The sequence below is a fragment of the Myotis nattereri genome, assembly GCF_964212035.1.
Source record: "Myotis nattereri genome assembly, chromosome: 7".
Taxonomy (NCBI): domain Eukaryota; kingdom Metazoa; phylum Chordata; class Mammalia; order Chiroptera; family Vespertilionidae; genus Myotis; species Myotis nattereri.
In genome coordinates, this window is record NC_138082.1 from 6440777 (window position 1) to 6450086 (window position 9310).

A 9310-nucleotide genomic window follows, 5' to 3' on the forward strand; every position below is an offset into this window, starting at 1 on the left:
AATGAGGCTGTTGCTGTTTTTCTAGGTGCATTCTATCCAAAGCACTTAGCGAGGTTCTCTAGGCAGCTAGATGACAGGACACTGCTTCCGGGACTGTCCCAGCCTGACATCCAGTCTCACATCTTGGAAATAGAATCACCTGGAAAGTGGTAAAAGCTACCACTGTGTTGTAGGGTGATTCCCAGGCACCTGCAGGGAGCCCAGTGTCTATGTCAGGGCTCAGCGTGTGAGTGCCCGGGAGGCTGTCGGTGACGGTGGTCAGTACCATCCGGGCTGCGGGAGGCCCTGTGCGCAGATCCCGCTCCCCGGCAGGAGCAGTAGCCCGTTCGCCCTCTGTTCCCAGCCGTGAAGGGGGGGGGGGGGGGGCGCTAACTAGCCACGCACACAGGTGGCACAGGACCAGGCTTAACTGCCACTCAGGTCATAGCAGCTACTGCTGCCACCATCGGGCCCAAGTCAAGCGGGCAGCGAGGCCACCGGAGAGAACGTCAGAGACAACTTGCGGAAGCTGTGGGCCCAGCAGGCAGATGTGTCTGGTTCGGGACAAGCCGAGCTGCTGGCTGTGGTGGCCCAGCGTGCTGGTCAGCCAGCCGGCCTTGGTCAGAGCCGACCGCTGAGCCTACGGAGCAGGGGGGGCCTTTCTCTGCCAAGGCCCACGTGGACCTTTGTAACGTCATTCCCGGGCCAGACACAACACCAGCTTAGAAATCAGCCTGCTCCAGGGGGTCAAACATTTCATGAACTCGCCCGAGGCCTTGGCAGGGCCGAATGATGCCGTGGGCCTTAGACGGCCTGCGGGCCAGACGCTCCACCCTTACGCAGGGTTTTGGGAAACGTGCATGTAAGGCTGGGAAGACTGTTCAGAGAAAGGCTGGAGTGTCCCACAGCCTCCGCCAGAGTGTAGCTACTTGGGTGAGACGCGTTCGTTAACTGGCTTTCAGAGCAAGTTCGCTGGAGCGCGTGGAACTCCCGAAGTGAGGGCCCTGGCGGGTGGGACGGTGCTCACGCACAGGGTCAGCGCCGGCTCTGATGGCTGCGTTCCCAGGCCGGCAGAACAGTCGTGTGCTGTCCATCCACTGGGAGGTGGGAACAGTTCACTCTGCTGCCCCCTGTGGTCAGGATGGTGGCTCTGAAGAAGCACGTAGGAATGAAAGGACATTCAACAACTACTGTGTTCATCCAGGAACAAGACCAAGTGTTAACGCTGGTGTGGGCACCTCTCTTGTTAATTCCTTTGGCTAAAGAATTCAAACTGCCTTGTTGAATCTCCAAAACTGGGCCAGTTATTTAGTGCAGCGGCCGCCAACCGGTGGTCCGCGGACACTGGGGGTCCATGAGGTCCGGAAGGTTGGCGACTGCCGATTTAGTGGCTCTTCCAAAGTGAGGGATCGCATCTGCTGATGATCTCAAGTGGTCTAGCTCCTTGGGATTCGTCCCTTTAGACTTTTGGTAAGGAGGGAGAGTTAACTGAAGGTTTGGGGGAGTCATAATCTGAAAACACGCAGAGATGGGGGTAAGATTGATGTTATTTAAGGCTACAAACTTGCAACTAGGAAATAAGCCATAGAAACGTAAGGCGCAGTACAGTGAAGACAGACGTGTTGTACGACGGTCATCAAACTTGCTTGGAGGCTAAAAATTATTCCAGCCACTAAAGAGGAAAATTGTGCAAGGTGACATGGTCCTGCGTGTGGCTACAATGGCGATCACGTTACAATGTACGAACGTATTAAAAGCTGGCGGTGGGGTAGGTGGACGCTACACTCACCTGCCCAGGACCAGAGCGGAATTCCACCTGAATGACAGAACCAGCAACCGGGTCCAGCTGGACGGGAGACTCACAGCCAAGGGCTTGCAGAGGCGCCGCATTGAGACACAGGCTGGCCCGAGCCCACGTGCCGCTGTGAGAGTCTGGAGGGATGTCTCAGCTGCACACATTCCCCCTGAGGAGCGAAGGTCCCAACCCCCTGCCCTGCCCCCCAGCTCAGAGCCGAGAGCGAGAGCGAGAGAGACAGACAGACAGACAGACAGACACGCAGGAGGAGCCTGCCTGACCCCTTGTGGCTGTTTCTCCACCAGGAAGGCGGGAGCCTGCTGGAGACCCAGGCGCCTTCTTACAGGGCCAATGCACAGGCTCTTTCGTGCAGAGGGAGGGCTCTGAGCAGCTTCGAGTCGGGGAGAGACTGGGTCCTGTGGTGCGGGGACCGGGCAGAGGGTGCCAAGGTCCCTGTGCTCAGTGCCTCTCCACCCCACCACACACCCCATCTTTCCTGGGGGGGCACTCCCTCCACAGGGCGTCATCTGGGCGTCCTGCCTATTCTGGGAGGCTCTCGAGGAGGCCCAGGCGGACTGGGGGTCGCAGAGACCATGCCACCGCTCCGATGTGGTGCCCACTCCACTGGCCACTGCTCCGATGCGGTGCCCCCTCTATGTGGCCACATCCGGCTGTCTGAGCCGGTAAACTTCGCCAGCCTCCCCCCGACGGCTCCCGGAGACCCTGCCCCACCACCGACGGCTGCAGGCCCCACGGCCTTGGTGCACTGAGGCTGTTGCTGAGGGGCCTGAGACCCAGCAGCGCCGGTGCTGAGTCTGACTCGGTATCGCCCTGGAGAACACGGCTCGCCCTGCCTGGCGCGGCTCCCGGACAGCGAGGCTCTCTCTGTGACAGCCTACGGGCGGCCTGCAGGCCGAGGCAGGGTTCCGGGGGCTGGGCCTTTTGCGACCAGCTCACAGGCTCGGTGCTGGGGGACGTGGCCGTGGCCATGGCCGCCTGTGTGGCCCCTCCCACATGCACCAGGCCCAGCAGAGGCAGCCACCAGCTGTGTTTCACTTTGTAGCTCAAATAGGCAGGTCAGGGCCAGTCACAGGCAGCGGCTCACGGTGGCCCACACCAGAGTCCTCCCAAGAGGCCCCAGGAGCAGGCTTCAGACCACACCATCCCATGACCCACTAGCTCCACCAACGGCACCCCCAAAGGGAGACCTTGCGGGCATCCGGCCCTCACTGGGCGCATTTCACTTCATGTGGTCAGCACCCCCCACAGCAGCCCGGACGCTGTGGTCAGGGTCAGTCCTCATAGCCAGCCAGTCTGAGGGTCCACACCACCCAGGGACGAGGTGAAGGAGAGACACAGGAGTCCAGGAAGCACAGAGCCTGAGACTCACGACAGCAGGAGGCTCACTGACCCACACCAGGGACATTCCCGGAGCACCCAGCTTAGGTGGTCAGGGAGCCTGCGCCCACCGCTGAGCCCTGCAAGATAGCTACTACATAAGGTCACCAAGACTGGGAGACATAGCAGGCCTACATAATACACAGAAGCACAGAGAGACAGCCAAAATGCAAAGACAGAGAAACAGGCCCCAAATGAAAGGACAGGAGAAATCCCCAGAAAGAGGACTAAATGAAATGGAGGCAAGCAACCTACCAGACACTGAGTTCAAAGGCCAGGATGACCTGATACCAAAACCAGACAGAAACGCTTAAAAAAGAAAATTATAGGCCAATATTCCTGATGAACATAGATGCAAATATCCTCAACAAAATACTAGCAAACCAAATCCAATAATACATTAAAAAGATCATACACCATAACCAAGTGGGATTTATTCTGGGGATGCAAGGTTGGTACAATATCCACAAATCAATTGATGCGATACATCACGATAACAAAATGAAGGATAAAAACCCCACGATCATATCAATAGATGCAGAAAAAGCATTTGACAAAATTCAACATGCTCTTATGGTAAAAACTGTCAGCAAAGTGGGGATGGAGGGAACATACCTCAACATCATAAAGCCATATGTGGTTCAATCAGGGGAAAAGGAGACATATGTAATACTTTAAACAATAAAAAAAAGCGCCATATATGGTTAACTCACAGCTACATTATACTCAATGGTAAAGAGCTGAAAGCTTTTTCTTTAAGATCAGGAACAAGACAAGGATTTTCACGTTCACACCACTTTTTTTTAAATCCTCACCTGAGGATATGTTTCCATTGATTTTTAAAGAGTTGAAGGGAGGGGAAAGACAGAGCTGAAGAAACATCTACTCGAACCTGGGACCCTTCAGTCCCTGGGTTGATGCTCTATCCACGGAGCCAAACCAGCTAGGGCCACTTTCACCACTTTCATTCAACAGAGTAGTGGAATTCCTAGCCACAGTAATTAGTCAAAAATAAATAAACAAAAGGTATCTGAATTGGAAAGAAAAACTATCATTATTTGCAGATGACATGATACTATATAAAAATAACCCTAAAGAATCCACCAAGAAGCTATTAGAACTGCTCAATGAATTCAGTAAAGTAACAGGATGCAAAATTAAAATAATATTATACACCAATAGCAAACTATAAGAAAGAATAATTAAGAAAACAATTCCATTTACAATTATATCAAAAAGAATAAGATACCTAGGAAAGCATTTAACCAAGGAGGTGAAAGACTGGTACACAGAAAACTATTAAGACATTGAAGAAAGAAATTAAAGAAGATACAAAATAAATGGAAGGATATACTATAACCATGCTCAAGTATAGAAGAATTAATATAGTTAAAATGTCTATACTACCCAAAGGAACCTACAGATTGAATGCAATCCCTGTCAAAATATCAATGTAATTTTTCACAAAAATTGACAAATAATCTTAAAATTCATATGGTACCACAAAAGACTCTGAATAGCCATATCAATCTTGAGAAAGAAGGTATCACACATCAAACTATACTACAAGACTATAGTCATCAAAACAGCATGGATACTGGCATTAAAGACAGGCACATAGCCCACCTGGTGTGGCTCAGGGGTTGAGCGTCGACGTATGAACCAGGAGGTCACAGTTCAATTCCTGGTCAGGGCACAGGCCCGGGTTGGGGGCTCGATCCCCAGTGTGGGGTGTGCAGGAGGCAGCCGATCAATGATTCTCATTACTGATGTTTCTATCTCTCTCCCTCTCCCTTCCTCTCTGAAATCAATAAAAATGTACTTAAGAACAAAACCAAACCAGACACATAGACCAATGGAGCCAAATAGCCCAGAAATAAATGCATACCTACATTGTCAATCTATGACACAGGAGGAAATAATACACAGTGAGGCACTGGCTGAACGAGCTCCCGCCCTGTGTGCTTTCTCTGACTCCGTAGCAGAGCCCATGTCCCTCCTCCCATTGGAACGAGTAAGAACACCAGGGCTTTTGCCTCGAGTTGCCTGAGGTTGGCCTGCAGAGCCAGCACAGGACTCCTCACCCACTGCCTTTACTTGTTTTTTAATATATTTTTATTGATTTCAGAGAGGAAGGGAGAGGGAGAGAGAAACATCAATGACAAGAGAAACTCATGAACAGCTGCCTCCTGCACGCCCCACACTGGGGATCGAGCCCGCAACCCGGGCACGTGCCCTGACCGGGAATCAAACTGGTTCACAGGTCGACGTGCAACCACTGAGACACACCGGCCGGGCTCCACTCTTTTTAAAAACATACACGAGAACGCTCTCGACTTGCCCCAGAGACAGCGTCTGCCTTCACCCTGAGCCTGAAACGCCCGTGCAAAGGAAGCCTCCAGCTCGAGGGAAGCCTTCAGCTGCGGGCACACAGCCGGGACCCTCTCTGCGTGGGACCCTCTCTGCACCCTCACAGCATCGCAAAGGAGGGCCTTGGAACTCCGCGGAGCCAGCCTGCCTCTGCATCTCCGAGAAGACTCGCGCTCGCTCTAGAGGTGCCCCCCCCAGCACCTCGTTCTGCCTCCAGACCAGCTCCTCGCCCCGCCCTGGGCTATTTCAGTGGCTCGTCTCTCCTCCACTTCCTGTCAGTCTCAATGGACTGGGGCCCGCCTGCCTTCTCCTGGGACCTTCCTAAGAGCTCACTTAATTTCCCAGGGCCTCCCTCACTTTCCTAAACACAACCCATCTTTCTTTCGAGGTTTCATGTTGGCCATAAAGGGGGAGGGAGGGGGATTAATTTTGATAATATCAAAATTCTTGAGTTTTACAAAAAGACAACATAAGTAAAGTGAAAAACATGTGTTTAAAGACTTATATGCAGATGAAATAAACAAGGCCTACAATTAAATTAAATAAAAAATAGGACGCACTGTAAAAAAAAAAAAAATGGGCAAAGGATATGACAAAAGCAATCCAGAGAAGGAAAAAAGCCAAAAGGTTATAAACACATGAGGAGAGATTTCAACCTTTCAGTACGCAAATGCAGCAGCCATTCTCCATCTGCTGACTAGGGAGACCCACAGTCTGACGGGGCCTAGGAAGCAGGTGTCCTCACACAATGTGCTCGGCCCCAGGAGGGCATGTGCCCAACTCCGACCATAGCAGGGGCAACTCTGCTCCCCGCTGTGAGGGCTACACCAGCCCCTGCACGTCCCTGCATCTTGGAGGGAAACGAGCTCTTCCCCAGGCGTGGAAAGGCCTTGGTGTGGTTAACATCCACCCACAGCAGAACTTCCACATGTCCGTCTCTCCCCAAGCTCATCAACGACTGTCAGGCCCAGAAGTGGGGACGGGGGAGGACACAGGCCCAGGAGCGGGAGCAGCTCAGCCCTCCTCTCACCTCCTGCAGTCACAGGGCATCTGGAGGCTTTGCTAGTCTCCCGGGAACACAGTCGACGCGGATCGTTTCCACTCACCCCAAAGCTGGTCCTGTGTCCGGACAGCGACCGGAAGGCAGCGCTTTCCAAGCCTTTTCAGGAGGCACCGGGTACACCGCTGTGGGTGGGACCGGCCACTCTGGATCCCGGCTCTCCCAGGCTCGGGCATCGCTGCACCTGCTGGGCCTGCGCAGGGCTTCGGGCACGTGGTGCTCCCGCTAGCGGCCAGCCTCCCGCGGTCAGGTCGGCGCGCCCGAGCTGGAGATGCAGGGGCAGGCCTGGCCCACAGCAGACGTCCCCAGCATCTGTATCTTGGAAAGGGACTTCACTGTCTATAGGCACGCGGGTTTGCTTAACTAAGAAATGCCTGTGCTGCATCCAAACCCCTTGGGAACTAGAACCTGAGATTAGAGCCCAGACGCCAAGTTAGGGAGGAGGAAACAACAGCTTGCACCGGCCTCGCGCAGCTGTACGTCAGTGAGCCCGAGTACCTGTTTACGGCTCTTTCCTCCCTCCCCTTGCTTGCCCGCCCTGTTCTGGATCTAAACACCTGGCTGTCTTTATTCAAATGCCAAGTAGTCCTGCTAATTCTCACCCTCAGCTCAGCTTGCTTTCCTTGGGTCCACAGACGGTGAATTTCAGGATGACCTTCAGGTGGGATTAGAAACTTGTGCATGACGTGCTTACCTTGACATCTGCCAACACTGTTTCATCCAAGCCAAAAAGTGGGCAAGGAGCACACAGTAGGGCTGCAGGTGTCCTTTCAGTGCCCCGGAGGCCCGTGCGGGGACAGAGCTTTCCACATGAGATTGTTCAGACCTGCAGGATGCCTCAGACAGATTTCTTTCCCAATGAAAACAGGTGGCACCTGCCCTGTGTTTGGAAGCTGCCCGTGTTCCACTCACAAAGCCTGGGAGACAGCACACGTGGTTCACATTTGTTATCCTTTTCTGAGCCGTTTCTTATTGTTTTGCTTACTTTCACTGATTTTAGAGGGAGGAAGAGAGGAAGGGGGAGGAGAATGAGTGAGAAACATCAATTTGTTGTTCCACTGACGTATGCATTCATTGGTGGATTCTAGAGAGGAAGGGAGAGGGGGAGAGAGGTAGAAACATCAATGATGAGAATCACTGATCGGTTGCCTTCTGCACGACCCATACTGGGGATAGAGCCTGCAACTCGGGGGAACAGAACCTGGGACCCTTCAGTCCTCAGACCAATGCTCTAACCACTGAACTAAACCAGCCAGGGCCATTGGGTGATTCTTGTATGTGCCCTGACTGGGGATCAAACCCACAACCTTGGCACATTAGGACGAAGCTCTAACCAACTGAGCTACCCAGTCAGGTCCTCTGTTTTGTTTATTTAAAAAAAAAAATACCACCACCACAAACAAAAGTGGTCGGTCAGTCACTACCTCCCTCTTCCTTCCTTAGTCAGGTAAGAGGAGCACCTGGAATGGAGGGCATGCAGTATCATGCCTCGCTCACATGAATCCCAATTAAAAGTTAATCTCGCCCAAAATTAAGCTTAATGTTTTGGAATAGGTTAAATCTGGCACACCTGTATTAGAGGAAGTACAATTCTAAATTTATAGGAATGTACTGCCACCTACGGTCCATAAAAATTATTGCAGGAGTTTGTCCCTCCTGGTTTTATAATCAAGCAAATACCTTGAAGTGTAAGTGAATGTGTAAGATATGGTGCCACAAATAACCTGTAACGTAGACTGCCTTGTAAGCTTTCATTTTCTCAGCTGAAATTTTTTCATCTCGTCAATGTTCCATTTTATCTTTTTGAAATTCCATTTTCTGCAACCCTCTCATTGAATTTTGGCAGTTGTTTTTAATTTCAGGAAACTTGTTCTTTGAGCATTCCTTCACGGCATCGTTGTGTGTCCAACATTCCCCATGTAGGGTAGCAACCACGCCTCATTTCCATACTTTCTGCATTAGTTCTGCTCCCTTTTGAGTGCCCCCGTCCCATTTGCTTACTAGTACACAAACCTGCCATTTCACAGGCTTTCCTCAGACGTCCACACCTGCCTTGCTCTTCTTCTCCTAGCGTCACTCGCCAATGCACCTTCTGTACCCACCACCTGCTTCCTGGGGAGCCCACCGGCCAGTTAGCTCATGCACAACAGAATCCACAGGAGCGCTGTCTTAGAGAATCAGTGGAGAATTCACGGTGCCCTTCCTTCCTGTGAAAATAGCTTAAAGGCATCATTGCTAAATGAAAAGAAAGATGGAATGCTAGGGGACTTTTTGGTGCAAATAAAAAAAACAAGCGAGGGTAAACTTTAAGTGGAATTTATTACAGGATACTAATAAACCCCAGGGGATAGGGCCCGCCACCAGGGCATTCTTTCTTACGGGGAGAATCTAGGGCACAAATGCAGCCGAGAGGATGGAGTAGACACCTGGCAAAGCTGCTCCTGCCATTCCTCACCTTGGCTGCTCCTAATGTACAGGCTTTGTTTTCCTTCTGCAGCAGAATGGGCTACCTGCCAGTCGGCCCCCAGGAAAAGCACAGAGTTCAGCCCCTCAGTTTCCCAGGGAAGGAGGGAGGAAGCTGGGTCGGCGAGGTGGGTGCAGGAGCACTGACCATAGAGAAGAGTCGCACGTAGAGTGGCACGAGGACCCGCCCATGGCTGAGAGGGTGACGGTAAGACAGTGGACATCAGCTTTTACAGTGGCAGCCC